At 39.8% G+C, this 16,969-nt stretch overlaps 1 long non-coding RNA gene across 1 annotated transcript in view; it reads left to right on the top strand.

Annotated features, from left to right (window-relative positions):
- The window catches only part of LOC146002705 (uncharacterized), a 19,915-nt gene extending 11,539 nt beyond the window's left edge, over nucleotides 1-8,376 (top strand). The window contains exon 3 of the long non-coding RNA XR_014443748.1: nucleotides 8,154-8,376. This is a non-coding gene — a long non-coding RNA (uncharacterized LOC146002705). The remainder of the gene's footprint in view (nucleotides 1-8,153) is intronic.
- Nucleotides 8,377-16,969: the final 8,593 nt, after the last annotated feature.

Raw genomic sequence — 16,969 nt, 5'->3', positions numbered from 1 at the left:
CTTCTTTAAATTAATGAACAATGCGGTGTACGGAAAGACCATGGAGAATGTTAGAAAGCACGTAGACGTGAAATTAATTTCCGATAAGAATAAATGTCGGAAGTGGATAGCCGATCCTAGATTCAAGTCGAGAAAAATTTACAACGAGAATTTGGTACTTTTCAACCTAGATATAAAATTGATGAAATTTAGAAAACCAATTTACGTTGGCGCAACGGTTCTCGACTTGTCGAAACTTTACATGTTCGAATTTCATTACGACGTGATGAAACCCTTCTACAATGATAAAATATCACTTTTGTACACGGACACCGACAGCTTCATTTACAGCATACAAACACCTAACCTATACGAAGACATAAAAAATTCTTCCACGCTCGAGTATTTCGATACGTCTGCGTATCCTCAACCCAACAGATTTGGAATTCCATCTCGTAACAAAAAAGTCCTAGGTAAACTGAAAGATGAATGTAACGGTGATATTATTGTCGAGTTCGCGGGTTTGCGTTCGAAGATGTATGCCATGAGAACAGAGAGTAGCGTCACGAAGAAAGCAAAAGGTGTGGGCAAGAATACGGTGGAGAACAAACTCACCTTCTACGATTACATCGATTGCCTTTACTCACAATCGACGATACTAAGTATAGAACAAAGAATCCAAAGCGCAGACCACGTGATTACAACAAACGAAGTTAGGAAAGTAGCATTAGATCCGCATGACGATAAAAGATGTATTTTGTCTTGTGGAATCCACACGTTGCCTTGGGGACACTATTGTTTAAAAATCAGTAAAAATTGTAGGCAATGCAAATGAAAAAAAAACTTTAACTGTCTCACGTACACAATAAATAACTAGCATGGACAATGAATTTCTTTGGTTTCCGAAAGCAAACAATGGAGACTGTACACCGCACGGCAGATCATGAATTTCTACCTTCCATGTTATCTAAACTCAACGGCCTGTTGATCAATCAATTTTTGGAACGCTGCTCTTCTTGCTGGAACAGTGACGATTTCGGATTCGCGACGATCGACATGACGAGGAAACCCAACGACGGAAAATACAGAAACAAAATCAACGACTTTCTAAACGTTGCAACGTTGTGAGAAACGTTTCTGAACCATGGCATGTCCGTAGAGATTATTAACGTCGGCGTAGAAGATGTAATTCGATGCTCGATTTGAATCGTAATCTTCTTTCATGTGTACGTTATTAGCTTTCGCATGTCTCTGTACGCATTGCACCATTCCACCTCGTATCCCTCTTTCGATAAATAGCAACATGTCAACGTCCGATATCAGTTCCAGCTTGACCTTTGTCTGGAATAACATTGCCGACCACGCTAATCCCGGTAGACTGTAGAAATACGCTGGATCTAATTTATAAATATTCGTTGCCGTTTTCCTGAACGCTTGAAAAACATCCGCGAGTATCGTCACGTCTAATTTTAAGTATGCGTCGTGGTAGTCTCCGAGTGTCCTACATTCTAATTTCTCCCACATGAGTTGCGCGTGTTGGTATTCTTCGTCCGTGATTCCTTTCTCTCTGAGTCTGCTGTAAAATTCCCTTGGAGGTGGGAGAACGTCGTCGTTAAATTTAGAATCATCACTGACGTATTCGTAAGGATAAATCCCTTTACGTCTAACGAGTTCTATGTCCACGTTGGGAAAACTAGCTCTAGTTATTTTGAATTGATCGTCGGTGAGTTTGTTCGCTAAAGCATCCAGACTTGCAGAAAGAAATCTATACGAATCCAGGAAGCGCATCTCGATTGTATTTTTCGTTCCCGGAATCGACACTTGCTTGCTGAGACTAATGTAGCGTTCCTCATTCTCGGCCAAGACACCTATACGTTTCGGATCGTAGCCAAGATGTCTCACCAGGTGGTGAAAATCATATCCGCTTCCGTTGTGAAAGAATATGGGGATGAATTTAGGTTTCTGGATTTTAAGATTGCACGTATTGCAAATTCCACCTATGTAGTTTCCGCTGAAATGATCGTGGTGGAATACTTTTTTGTTCTCATCAGTGAAACTTTGATCACATACCGGACACACCTCAGTGGAATTGTAATCTTGAAGTTCATTTTCAGTTAAAGGTGCCATCGGTTTTGATGTAAACAATACGCTACCAATTACCTCAACCTCCTCCACCATTTTTTCCAGGAAGTGTTCGATTACATTTGGCCCGCGGTATATATATGCCTCATTTATTTTATCACGTCGCACAACAACATAGCCGAAACTGTTTGGTTGATGAAGCTGGTACGGCGTTGTGGAGGAAATTTCAGGATCCGGTTCGCAGTAGGAGAGTGGTTTCAGGAACGCCTCGAAATCAGCAACGATGATGGCCGGATGTTCCAACAATGCCTTGTGCATTTTGAATTCTTCGACTTCGTTCGTTTCGGGCATCAACATTCTAGCCGGTCTGTTGTCGCCGCAATAAATTTTATGTTCTGCAAGTTTCTCGATAGCAATTTGACGTCCGGTGTAATTTCGATAATTGAGTTGTTTTCGATCGTCGAACGTGGTTAGGCATCTCGGGCAAACTTCGATGTTGTTTGCATACTTGGTAGTTTGACTTCTGACCAAACGTGATAGAGAACGAATTAGCGTGTAATGATGAACATCCTCGTTTGAAATAAGAAGAAGATTAATCACACGAGCATCGTCATCGTCGATATCGCTTATCCTGACGGGATGCACGAGATATTTATCTGACGTGAAGAAATATACATTAATAGCGATGCGTTTTCCCGCACGATTTTCGAACTTTGTTATATCCGACAATGTCACCGGGTATTCGATGCCAGACATTACACTTTCAAACTCGGACTCGTATTGCTTGTAATGAGAAACCTGTTCTGGATGATTTAACCAATGAACAGGATGCAGTGCAGCCAATATACACCAGAGAAAACACTTGTTATCGCTGTTCTGTATATTTAACACAGCCCTCTTGTGTTGAATGTTCGGTGGAAGAGGAACGTAGCTGGAAGCGCGAAGAGGCGAGAATCGGTTCACGTAAACGGTTAACGTGTGAGGACTTCCACACAGAGACCATCCCGACCCTTTAGCCTCGAAATCGTCATGTTTCTTAACCAGCTCATTGGTAACTTTATAATAGAAGTTGTCCAAATTTTCGACGTCCGCCAAATGAAGAGTCTGGTTTTTTGTACAATGATAAAAAATACTCGTTGTGCCATCAACTTTCTCGTATTCAGAAAACAGAACAACATATACTTTTATAGAGTTGTTTTCAAGTTTATTTTTTAGAATATTTAGTACAGATGTTTTCGTTTCGTCCAAGAAACTAAGGATGTCACGGCCTGGTTCTGACCTAATTGAAAAATCCTGGAGTTGGTCGTTGAATGCAGATCTAATTGGTTTGCGTTCATTAGATAATTTAATTTGCTTGGAAGTGGAAGCTTCCGTATCTGCATTATCGATTTTCCTCTTCAATGTTCCTCGTTCGATCGATAGTTTGCAAATTTTGAGGTGTTTACTTAAATTTGCAATGCTGATCATCTTTCCACATCGAGCACAAGACTTAGAAGGTAACAAACGATTAATTCTCGAATCTGTTTCGCTACATCTTGCCCTGTGCTTGCTAATATTAGTTTTAGATATTAATTTTTCGCAAGTAACACATTCAGTTTTATCATTTTTTCGATTGAAACTGGTGGTGGATGCCATTATGCTTTCTCCAAAAAATCACAGAAATCAAAAAGTGTCTAGCGATACAATTTTCAGGTATGTTATTTTATATAGAATTTCTTGGAGTGATTACAAAACTTAAAAATTCAATCTACTGTAAATAGAATTTCGGGTATGTTATTTATATATAATTTCTTGTGTGCGAATACAAAAAACTCAAGAATTCAATCTACTGTGAATACAATTTTCAGGTATGTTATTTTATATAGAATTTCTTGAGGTGATTACAAAACTCAAAAAAAAAATCAATCTACTGCAAATATAATTTTCAGGTATGTTATTTTATATAGAATTTTCTCAGGGGGAATACAAAACTCAAAAATCCAAGACAGTTCAGTTTTAACGTGTTCATATTTGAAAAAAATGCAAAAATACGCCTTGGAGATTTCAACCAATCCACTTTACTAGATTGGCGAAACTCTTAACTATTGTTATTTGGAACCTTTAACCTTTTTTTGGTGACGTAGAGTACGCGTAGAGAGGTTGGGTTTAGTGTGTCGATCGAGTCTCGGTGTCCTCTGTCCTCCCATACCAAAATAAACACGTCACAATACAGAAATAATAAGAGGCGTGTGTGTGTGTGTGTAGCAGAGAGATCACATCGTTCCGAGAGGTTTACAAAAGTCACGATATATAAACATTTGACCGGGACTTGGAAAATTACGATAAGGTGCGTTCATCCTTCAAGGATGAGAGAGTGCATTATTTACTCATCACGCTGTGTCAGCGCAATAAATAAAAGCGCTGAACATGGAGAGAAAGTGGGAGTTTTTGAGGTTTTGGTGAACCTCAATTAATAAAAATAAGTTTTTTGAGGTTTTGGCGAGTTCCAAATAATCAAAATGAGTTTTTGATGTTTTGGTGTTGTTTTCTACGCTGTGAAACATCGTCAGCACAATAAATAAGACGCAGAGCATGGAGAGAAAATAAGTGTGTGTATGTGGCGAGCTCCACCGAGCCCCCTGAGCCCCACTTCCGGTTTGTGAACTCTCAAGCAAAATTGCCAGCTCCTTGCTTTAGGTTAGGTTAGACCAAAAACCTTGGTGATTTTTTCAAATAAGCAGCTGGCAACACGGCGAGCCCCCTGAGCCCCAAATGAGGACGTTGAATTCTCCAAACTGCACTACTAGTTATCTTGGAAACGGTGAGACTTAGAAAAAATCTGTTTGCGGATTCGTCATGTACGCCTATATGTAAGTAAAATATGAATAGAACCTATTCTCGGAAATCCAAAATGGCGACCGGAAGTGGGGTTATCTTGGAAACAGCAAGACTTAGAAAAAATCTGTTTGCGGATTCGTCATGTACGCCTATATGTAAGTAAAATATGAATAGAACCTATTCTCGGAAATCCAAAATGGCGACCGGAAGTGGGGTTATCTTGGAAACAGCAAGACTTTGAAAAAATCTGTTTGCGGATTCGTCATGTACGCCTATATGTAAGTAAAATATGAATAGAACCTATTCTCGGAAATCCAAAATAGCGACCGGAAGTGGGGTTATCTTGGAAACAGCAAGACTTAGAAAAAATCTGTTTGCAGATTCGTCACGTACGCCTATATGTAAGTAAAATATGAATAAAACCTATTCTCGGAAATCCAAAATGGCAACCGGAAGTGGGATTATCTTGGAAACCGTAAAACTTAGGAAAAATCTGTTTGGGGATTCATCATGTACACCTATACGTAAAAAAAATATAAATAGGTTAAGTTATATCACATAAGATCGTGGCGTTCGTACCAAGTATGAGTGCGAAAAAAAAAAAAAATAGGAAATTTTGCTAAAACATCGCTAAGCGCTAAAACATCGACAAAACATGACAAAAAATTGTCATTATATGTCCAAAACTGATTTTCAATTGATAAAAAAAAAGCTACAAAAAAACTCGTACCAAGTATTGCGTTGAAACAATCAATATGCACTACTGATTCCGATGCGGAGCTCGTTATCAATACAAAACTCCAGCATTTTATCTCCATTGCTGTTTCGGGTCTTTTCAGCACCATACCTTCCCAAACTTCCATGTCCTCGTCTAATTTCATTTCCCACTCTAGAATTCCAATCTCCTATTATAATAACGTTTTCCGTTACATTTCTAGCCTCATCTAATATTTGTTGGAGGGAGTTGTAATATAATTCTTTTTCTAGTTCATCTTTATCCTCTGTAGGAGCGTATACTTGTATAATGGCAATCCTACGGTTTAATTCCAATTCCAAATTCAGTCTTATTATCCTAGAGTTAACTGCTTTCCAGTTAGTTACTCTAGTGTTCAGTCTTTCGCTAATAATAATTCCCACACCTTATTTTGCTCTACTCCTTCTTTCTACTCCTGAATACCTGAGAACATATCCTTTTTCCATGTCAACCTCTCCTGATCCTCTTTTTTTTGACTTCACTAATCCCTAATATTTCTAGTTTGTATTTCTCCATTTCCTTTACAATCTGAACTTCCTTTCCTGAGAGGGAGGTGATGTTCCAGGTTCCAAATCTCATAGTCCGTTTTACCTTGCATTGTCGTCGTTGTTTACTCTGTTCGGCTTCTATTCCTGTGTTTATCTGAATATGTATTATTTCACTTCCTGTGGGGGAAATCTTGGGGGGTAAAGGCGGTCAGGGGCGTAATGCTGATCACACCACCCTCACTCACGACCGGATCAAGAAATATTACAGCTGCTTAAAAAAACAACAAGTAGTTTCAACATTTTTATTCAAATAAGGTCTTCAATTTAGATTTCGATTACATAGGTAAACAATATATTACAAAAAGGTAAAAAAAAGGTAAAGCACCACGCCATGAAGGCGTATAGGGGTGTGGGGCGTTACCCACACACCCCCTATACGCCTTCATGGTGTGGTGCTAAGCACATTCTTCTTTGTGTTTAGACCTAGTGATCCAGCTGAATTAGTGGCGGGGGGGGGGGGGGTAGGCAAGGAGAGAGGGGATTGGATGAGGTTTGGCGGTGTCAGCTTTCTGTCGCCTCTATGTTAGAAATGCAATGAAGCTTGACAATAGCTAGAGGCCAGAAGCATGAGTCTAAAGCGTGCGTCTATCCAGAAGTATAGACAAAACAAACGATTGCAAAGGCTCCCTTCCCTCCTCTGTTAGGAAAGGCCTCAAAATAAACAGTACGTATCATATAACAGCTCATCGATTTATCTAACGCACAATCGTTTCCTTCAAGACATATTTGCACAAAGAGACGAGTCAACAGGGAACAAATAGATTCATAGTAGCTACACAAGACGCAAGTGGGAACGAAAAAATAATAAACTGCCACCTGTAAAGCTGTAAGTCCAATAAATTTTTGTTGAGTTGAGTTGACATGTAGGGTAAGAGATAAAATCCGATATTACCGCTTGCTTTTGAATACGTTGTTTTTCTATCATTTTTCGTATTGTTTGTTCATTTCTCGTTGGGTCTACTGGATGTACTCCTCGCTTTGATATAATTTTCACAAAATTTGTGTGTTCCTTGCAATACTGCCGTGCGGTGTATCACGGCAGGAAATGACGTTACAGATGCGATGTTGGGTTGCCAGCATACAGGTGACAAACGGACTTCTTTGAACGACTGTAGTGCCGAAACAACCCGCCAACGGCAAAAATTTTACTGAGAAAAGTAGTTTCCCTTTATGTCCTCTATACGATTCTGTGCTCCGCGGGCGCCATTAAAATCACACCTTGTATATATGTGTGTGTGTGTGCGTGTTTGTCCCCCCCAAAAGAAACAATTTTATCGAGATTCGATGGCAGGATATTTAAAAAACTGGGAGGGTTTTAATTTTTTTTCTTTTGCAGATTCAAATATTTCAAATCTGACCAGTATTCATGTTCAATGGGATCCACTAGTACTAAAGTAAAGAAAAAGGTCATGTGCTCCCCTGTGCTATGCACCACGCCATGAAGCCGTATAGGGAATTTGGGGTTGGGACCCAAACTTTCTTGACCACGGCCGAAGGTGGGGGTGATGTGATCAGCACCACACCCCTGGCGGCCTTTACACCCCAGAGTATCCTCCAGGTACCCACTTTATACTACGCTGTGTGGGCGCCGGAGCCGTTTGAAAAGGTGCAAAAAATCCCCGTTCTACCCCGAATAGGATCCAACCCGGGCCTCTCGCATGGTAGTCAGACGCCCTAACGACTGAGCTACCGCGGCTGTGTATTGCTCGGCAAATTGTCCACAACTATTTTCATTAATTTTTCTTTTGCATCCTATGTTTTTTTTAATAGATGGTATTTTTGTATGCTGGTGCAGAAGTTGTCAACAGCTTGTTTTGAGTTTCATTTTAATTCTTGAAGTTCTTATAGGGTCAAATAAAGTTCACGAACATAGTGATGGACAATTTGCACGGAAATACTCAAGGATCTCATTGTACCGGATATCTACGTGGTTTCATGCTTAAAGTAATCGAAAAGATCTTCGTCTTTTCCAGGAGAAGAATAGAAGGGGATGAAGAAAACATAAGCCAGTGGGGAGAATTGACCGGCTATATGCTTCCCTTCCTACTGGCCACTCGGAAAATTTCCCAGCATGCCACAGGAATTCTAAGGATTCGATTGGAGCAACTATGACCAATCCATGGGGAGATGAGTGTTGCACGTGACCCGCACAAGAAGTTAATAGAACGAACACTAAAAGCACTTGAGCACTAAATATTTCAATAAACACAGCAAGAAATTGTACATTGTATCTCTTTGGGAGTATCCTCCTTTTTATGCAGTGTGGCTCAAAAATCTAACGGAACTAGAACCGTTGTATTGTGTATTCAGTTACCTTGTTGGGTCACCCTGTACATTGTTATTATTTTCTTCCAAAACTACAGGGTGGCTACTCTAGGACCATGATAAAATTCAAGTACAATTCCGGGTTTGAGAGCGAACTTGCAAAAAATTCAAGGGTGCAAGCAGATGTTTTCTCTGTTTCAACCATACGTATTACCGCCTCTCAACACTCACACTTATACACACACAAATATATTAACAATAAAGGGTCTGTGTGATTCAAATTTATCCAAAACTTCTAATTAAATTAAAATAAACGGCACATATTGAACTTGCCATGATGCAACCATCGGTGGATGGATGCTCAGTGAGGGGAATGAAGAGTGATACTAAGCGAATTCTCCACACTGATCAACGACAAAGCTGCATACCGCTGAATATGTAATCCTCTCCTCACATCCTCTGGGGACTTTACGTAGAGGATAGAGGTTTTAACCTCTCGATGAGGTGTCAGAGACACGGGATCGTAAGTAAAGTATAAAACGTCCCGAACAATAAAAGACGCTCTCAGTCTGGAATCAGAATTCATCGAGTGTAGTGGCAGTTCGAGGCGGCGTATAACTTAGGGCGCGAGACGCCTCAGTAAGTTACACCTCGAAACCAGGACCTTACAGTGGGCGACTGAGTCACGGTAAGAGTGGAGAGAGCCTCTCTCTGGCATTCCTCTTCTTTCCTCTTCTTGACAGAGTAGGTCAATTAAGTTATAAAATGAAAAACTCTCGCTTTTCGTAATTTGCTACAATCCCTTGTGACTCAAACGATCCCCAAGCTGATAACCGAGTCACACTTCAATATATTTAGTTTAAGGTTCGGAGTATACACTTGCAATTTCACATACTCAGACTCGAAATACATTTACAAACACAAGTCACAAATGTTACGGGATATACTAATCTATGAAAAATTGTTAATTTTATAAGAATTTCAAACTCTGATTTGCTTAATCAACTTCAAGATATTTTGCAATAATCTTTCTGCCTGTCAGATAGATTGTTCTGCAAAGGACACTAACAAAGTAAAAGTATTGAGACTATTATGTTTTATTTTCCAGCCAGCTCTCTTTTCTTTTCCTTCCTCCATAAAAATAGAAGCTGAACTGTGAAAAACTTGCCTCAGGGCATAAATAAATAAGTATAAATTGAATGGGATTCGGATTAATAAAAGTTGCCATTTTTAACGTCTACAGAAAGAAATTTACGTAGAATTCAGGCATAATTCCCGGAGCCAATAATTCACGCATAATTCCAGGAATTCAAGGAATTCCCGGTGAGTAGCCACCCTGAACTATCAGTCTATTTTCAAAGATCCCTTCTAAGGTTGTAGGTAGTGCTATAGTCCCAAAATTTTCACTGTGTAAACGTTTAGTTTAGTGAAACGTTAAGTGGAGACCACGTTTCCATTAACTTTGGATTGTGCTTCCATTGATTGTAAAGGCAGGGTGTATCAGAAGTAACAACGCAAACTGAAACGGTGAAAAGTACAGGTTAGTAGAAGCAAGAAGGCTCAGTAAACATGGGGTCGCAAACGTGAAATAATTGCGAATGTCTGGTTACGATCTGCCACTGACTTTATTGTATGTACTCGCTGCAGATGCTAGTTTCAAGGACCGAAACAAAATCGACACGAATAACTGAGATACGCAGCATTTATTTCGGGAGGGGCTGACATTGTGAAGGTTAATAGTGCATAGCTGCTTTCTACGGGGGCAACATACACAATAAGAGATTATGTATATTAAAAACTTTCCAGTATCAAAAATGGCAATGGGGTCATTTTGAGGTGAATTTGCATTTACCACTGATTTTTTTTCCAGAATTTGAAAATATTGATTTACTCAAAATTTCGGAGTGGACTGTACCCCCATTAGTCCCGCCTCTTCTTTGCGTACGCCAATGACTCTTACAAAAATACCCCGTGGAAATAGTTACCAGACGTCCTCTTTTACCCGGACATGTTCTGTTTTACGGTCCCTAAAAATGGTCCGGGTGGGTTTTTAGAAAAAATTAAGAAATGTCCTCTTTTGGATGGTTTAGACAACTGCTTCAAGATTCGTAACAAAATTGTAAGTGTAAAATATCATTATTAGGAATTTACTGGTGAACAATTATATCATTATTTGTTGCAAAATAAGAAGACACTTTCAGAAATTGGGTCACCAAACAATAACTGAATACTTCTGAGGTTGATGATGTAGATGAAGACGATTGCCAGTGATTATCTTGTATTTTTGATTGCGTGGAATGTCTATCAGTGCAGGTGTGAGTCTCGCAACTCAAAGACGATGAGACAGGAGTTTTTCAGGTAAATCTCCGGTCACTGCCGGGATGAACGCAGTTCTATCCAGTTTTCCAGTTCTACCTAGCACTAACCGTGGGAAAATTTATGCTTTTGCTTATTTATAATTTTTTCTTTGCACCATTACTTTCATCATGTTTTCTGAGTAAGTTGCGTTGCGAAGCTCTTCAATATGTTTTTTCTCTCTTAAAAAACACTGCTTTACAGTGATGGACATTCTGAGAAGTTTCATCTTGATGTCACAGAAACCCTGCCGTGTTTGTAAACAAGGAGGCTGAAAAAAGGTCTCTTATGACCAGAACTTCAAAAGCGGGGGAAAAGCGGTTGAATGACCTTGGATTCGCAGACCTACTGCGATGAGCTGGCCCGCCTGACACCATTGCACTCGAACGGAAACGCAGCGGGACGGTGCACGGGGGGAGAGGGGTGTAGAATTGGGCTCTCCTTTCGATGCGCTAAACTTAGCGAATCTCTTGCGTATTTCTAACTGTTTAATGGTGTTACTTGACTAATATCGCTCAAATATGCGAATATTATGATTTATTTTTTCTTCTTCCCTAAAATATTTAATAAGCAATATTTTTATTATTTTGCTTTGTCATCGTCGCATCTCCCCATGACCGGACGCCTCGCCTCTGTGGAGAAACCTTCGCTCTGGCATCCCTCTTCTTTCCTCTTCTCGACAGAGTAGGCCAATTAAGCTATAGAATGAAAACCTCTCGCTTTTCGTAATTTGCTACAATCCCTTGAGACTCAAACGATCCTCAAGCTGATAACCGAATCACACTTCTTGGTGGAGTCACACTCAATACATATTTTAAACAATAAATGGTAGGTGTTCAGGTTTCAATCATTAATCAGTGTATTTTCGTGTGACTTGCAGCACCCCAGTGAAGCAGCGTGTGGAGTTGGCAACACTGCCTCAAGACATTCTCATTCGGCTGCAGTGAAACACTCGATCAAGACGTGCATGTGTGTTGCGCAAACACAATTTAGTTGTATTTGTTAGTTTGTGTGTATATATTCATATGAATGGCTTATTGCAGAAAGGGACCTGAGTCACTTTTACACAATTCTGAGAAAAACAATGAAAAATCGTATAATATTAATAGTGTAAGAAAGAAATGTGCCGTTGTTGGCTCAAATATTCAACATAATGAATAGTTAATTTTGCAACCCTCAATGCACCCCCCTGCAGTATGCTGCTAGACACAGTGGAGATGAAAAAATTAACTCAGATACCTCAAAAATGTGACTCAGGTCCCTTTCTGCAATAAGCCATTCATATGTATTTCTCAAATATAAGGATTAACAAGAAATAACGTCTACTGCATTCGTACAAAATCAGTATGGTGAAGCAGTTACGGCAATCTCAAACAGAAGGATATTCAAACATTTTAATACATTTCGTCCCTAAAGGGATATTGCTATTTTGATATAAATGGTCCACAAAATAAATTTGGTGTTTCTGACTCGTTCAATAACATGAACACGTCTTTGTTTTCTTCAAATCACCCATCCAATATCCTCTCCGCAGGTGTTCTATCAGACCTCCGTGGTAGAGGGGTTAGCATGTCAGGAATCCCGGTTTTGAATCCTTCATCAATTTCATCATATCATCACTCATCCTCACCTTCGCGATTAGCCAAAAGTGGCACAGAAGGAAGTAAAATAAACTAAATGAATCAAGCAGGTGATTATTAATGGTGAGTCGGCTTCCTCTAAAATTGGCATTGTCCATTTCAAACTACAACAAGAAGTTAAAAGCGCAGTAATCAATAACTGGAATAAAGCACTCCAACAGAATAACCAAAGTTAGAAATTCATTAGATCAAAAAATGAAATGTAAGAACCGAGTTAGAACTTAAGAGTTTCCTAATCTAAAGAATAAATGTCCAACGATTTTTAAAATTCCCACTATTTGATTATTTGTGAGAGGTCACTGAATATACATTTTAAGAGTAATAGTTCCTTTATATTAACTTTCAAAGGTTCTCCTTGTACGAGTTTATAACACCTTAATTAAATATTTCAGAATTGCTTTTTACCGGGTTTAAGGCACCAAAGTAACAATTAGAATACGTTTTAGGAAAAGCAGATTTTATACTCTTTTAAAACTGCTGAAACAAACATGAAATAACTTTTACAATATTTATTAATCAATATTATGAAACAGCTTGACAGTTACGAGTCTCCTGTTACGCTTCTCTCAACTGGTTTTACACAGGAAAATCTTGATACAGTTATATACAGTAGTACCTTTAGTTTCCTTGCTGAGGACATATAATGTAACATTGTTTACAAAAATACATCTTCCATCTAAAATTGGAAATAGAACACGGTTTCGAATTCCTTTACACAATCAACTATCTTTCTTTTTAAGTCCAGCGTTGCTTCTAGCTTTCATTCTTAACCAAATTATCAAATAACTATTTCGAGAAATTACTAGTGTCCAAACGATATATCGCGATATTGAAAGAAATATCCTCCAGGCGATATCAACTTGATCAGGGGTTCCCAAACTTTCCATTTCACGGAGCCCTTAGTGTTTAAACATGTTTCCGCGGCGCCCAAGTCAGAATGTAGGCCTATCTACCACTTGTGACGCTCAGTTAGTGTGGTGAGGATGCTTGTCTTATGTTAAAAAATAAACACGTATTTCAAATTCATTTATGGAAAAAAGAACTAAATATGCACCTATTCGGAAGAAGAATCATATCATTGATTGAATATATTGGAACATTTCGCTGCGCCTCAGGGCTCAACTTTGGGAGTCAATGAACTAGACGGGATATCGTTACGATATTTTGCCGATATACATTCTGTCGGCGATATATCGTCGTGAGGGGCCTCCCGATGGCGGAGTTGTAGCGTCGTTGCCTTGTAATCAAGGGGTCCGGTACGATACCTGGTGGAGGCACATAGCGGTTGGGGTCCCGCTTTAAACTGTAGGTCCAGTCCCGATTAGCCGCACTTTGAATAAAGTGAACTTAAAACACCAAAATCAAACAAACAAACATATATCGTCACGATATATGGCGATTCATATCGAGTTGCCGATATATTGTCATGATATGTGCCGATGTATATCGTGTTGGCGATATGTCGTCACGATATTTTAGCGATATATATCGTGTTGGCGATATATCGTCATGATATTTTAGCGATATATATCGTGTTTGCGATATATCGTCACGATCTTTTAGCGATAACTATCGTGTTGGCGATATATCATCACGATATTTGGCGATACATATATATCGTGTTGGCGATATATCGTCACGATATTTGGCGATATATATCGTGTTGGCGATATATCGTCATATATTTTAGCTATATATATCGTGTCAGTATATCACGACATCGGAACGGGTGATATCCACCCAACTTTTCAATTTTTCCACTTGAAATCGGACTAGGTGCTACATTCTTTTGTTTTGCCCTGTCGGACTGGTTGCGCTGTAGATAGCGTGAAGTTGATACTGTATCATGTCCGAGGTGACAGTGTTTCAATGAGGGCAAATTGCTGGTGCCCGCTGCCTTGTGGGTGTGGGTGTGGGTGTACGTTTGTATGTGTGTATATATAGATATACATGGTGGTGCAAAATTGCGTTTACAACGCGGAGGAGTTGAATCGCGAAGTGAAATGAAGACGAAAATGTAAATGGAATTTTGTCGAATGACGCACCGTGTCAGAGCTAGAGGATGCCGAAATCGTGTGCAAATGGACTTCAAACCTCCATATTTCGACAAATAGTATTCATAAAGAAGATGCTGCACGACATCCCCAAAAGAAACACACCTGGGCTAGCGAATGATGCACAAATCGCGTGTCGAAAATGAATGCGACAGGCATTCCCGACAAGAAGTGAGGGATTTCCGAGAATACGTACAGTCATGGACATAAGTATTCATACAAAGACATTGTATGAATGAAACATGTTATTATACAAAGAAGACCGTAAAGGCAAGTCAAGTCTGTAGCACATATGCTCCATAGGAATGGCAAGAATAGAAACGCAAAGCAATTGTGTGCATACAATTGAAATTGTCGTGAGAAATGTGGGTAATCCTTAGATAAACTGCTTTCTGGATGGTCATAAGTATTCATACGCCAGGTTATAAATCCCCCAAAAATTTCGTGAAACAACCGTTTCCATCATTCAGTGCCAGATATGTGTTTACTGCACTTGCACCTGTGTAAGGAAGTGGTTGGTTTGGTGTTGGCGTGCTGCAGGAAGTCAAATGGGCCGCAAAGGGAAGGGAACCACGATCGAAGAGAGGAGAATTATGATATCATTATACCACAATAAGAAATCATATTCTGAAATCGCAGACATAGTTGGGAGAAGTCGTGGGACTGTGCAAAGTGTCATCAAACGATATAAAGACACAAAAGTGCTGGTAAATAGGGAAAGGGTTGGGCGTCCTCAGAAACTTACTTCGAGAGAGAAACAAGGACTGTTGAGAATGATCAAGAAAAACCAAAATTAACATCGTCAGCAGTGACGGCACATGTTCACGAACACCTGGGAAAACAAGTGTCCTCAAGAAGTATTAGAAGGCTTTTCAACCGAGCAGGGTACAGAGCTAGGGTACCTAGAAGGAAGCCATACATCAGTAAGAAGAACAAGAAGGCCAGATTAACATTTGCAAAGGAGTATGTGAGTAAAAGTTTGGACTTCTGGGATAAAGTGTTGTTTACGGACGAGAGTATATTTAATATTATCCATAGTGATGAAAGACTTTTGGTGTGGAGAAAGCCCAATACTGAGCTTGAGCCTCGAAATCTTGACCACAGGTAAACATGGAGGTGGTGGCGTTATGGTCTGGGGGTTGTATGTCAGCCTCAGGTGTTGGAGAACTCGTCTTTATTGAGGGAACTATGGATAGATTTGTCTATTTGGATATTCTGAAGATCAATTTGTAGCAGAGTATCGATCATTTGGGTCTTGGGAATGATTTTTACTTCCAGCAGGACAACGACCCTAAACATACAGCTGAGATTGTCCGCCTTTGGTTGTTATATAATACTCCCCACACACTCAAAACTCCACCTCAGTCCCCCAACCTTAATCCCTTTGAACATCTTTGGAGCCATTTGGAAACCAGACTCCGAAAACATAACATAACAAGCAAGAATAGACTGAAAGAGGTCATTTTGCACGAGTGGCACAATATTACATCTGAAATAACCACGCCTCTTGTTCATTCTATGCAAAAGAGACTTGACAGATATTCTCCATAACAGAGGAATGCATACTAAATTATGACGACATGGTATTTGTCTCTTTCTTTTCTTCAAAGTGAACTTTTATGTTGGTGTATGAATACTTTTGTCCAGCCAAAGAAGCGGGTATTGAGAATTTTTGTATTTTATTTTTCTACAAGCAGCATCTGTTATTTATTTTTGTTGTCAATATATCGTTTGGTGCATACATGGTAAAGCATTAACAGTTTTCACTTCCTTATTGTATTCCTAGCTGCTGCAATTCGTCCTTTCTTCCTTTCAGTTCCACTGTATGATTACTTTTGTCCATCACTGTATGTCCGACATGGAACGCAGGTATCGAATGGGGGTACAAAGGGAAATGACAGAGGTCACAGCACATGAAGAACATTTCGCCAGGAAGTGTCCGAAAAGCAGGCTGCAGAAGGGGATTCCCCAGAGAATACGGGACACAGACAACATGTGCAAGAGGTGTATGATGACACACACGTACACAAGTAGTACGTATTCTTTATTGGCTGTGGAAATGACATACGATACATATCACAGACGTTGTTGAAAATGTCCGCCAACCACATCTACACAATGACGGCATCGGCGTAGCAGGGACGCTCTGGTATGCTCAAATACGTTGGTCATGTCAGTGAACATCCTAGCAGCGATGGTAACTCGAGCAACGAGGTCCTCCACACTTTCCACTCGGGTTTCGTAGACCAGCCTCTTCATTTCGCCCCACAAGAAGAAATCTAGCATTGTGAGGTCGGGTGACCGAGGTGGCCACAGAACAGGTCCACGCCTACCATCTATCGCCGAATGTATTGTTGAGTAAAGCTCTGGCTCGTCGGTCAAAATATGCAGGGGCACCGTCATGTTGATACCATACATCTTGCTTAATTGCAAGGGGTACATTTCCAACAGTTCAGCTAGAACTTCCCTTAGGAA

Source organism: Lepisma saccharinum, chromosome 18 (assembly GCF_977018435.1).
Source record: "Lepisma saccharinum chromosome 18, izLepSacc3.1, whole genome shotgun sequence".
Lineage (NCBI taxonomy): Eukaryota > Metazoa > Arthropoda > Insecta > Zygentoma > Lepismatidae > Lepisma > Lepisma saccharinum.
The sequence above is the reverse complement of the archived record's forward strand: the minus strand, read 5'-3'. Positions and strand labels throughout refer to the sequence as shown.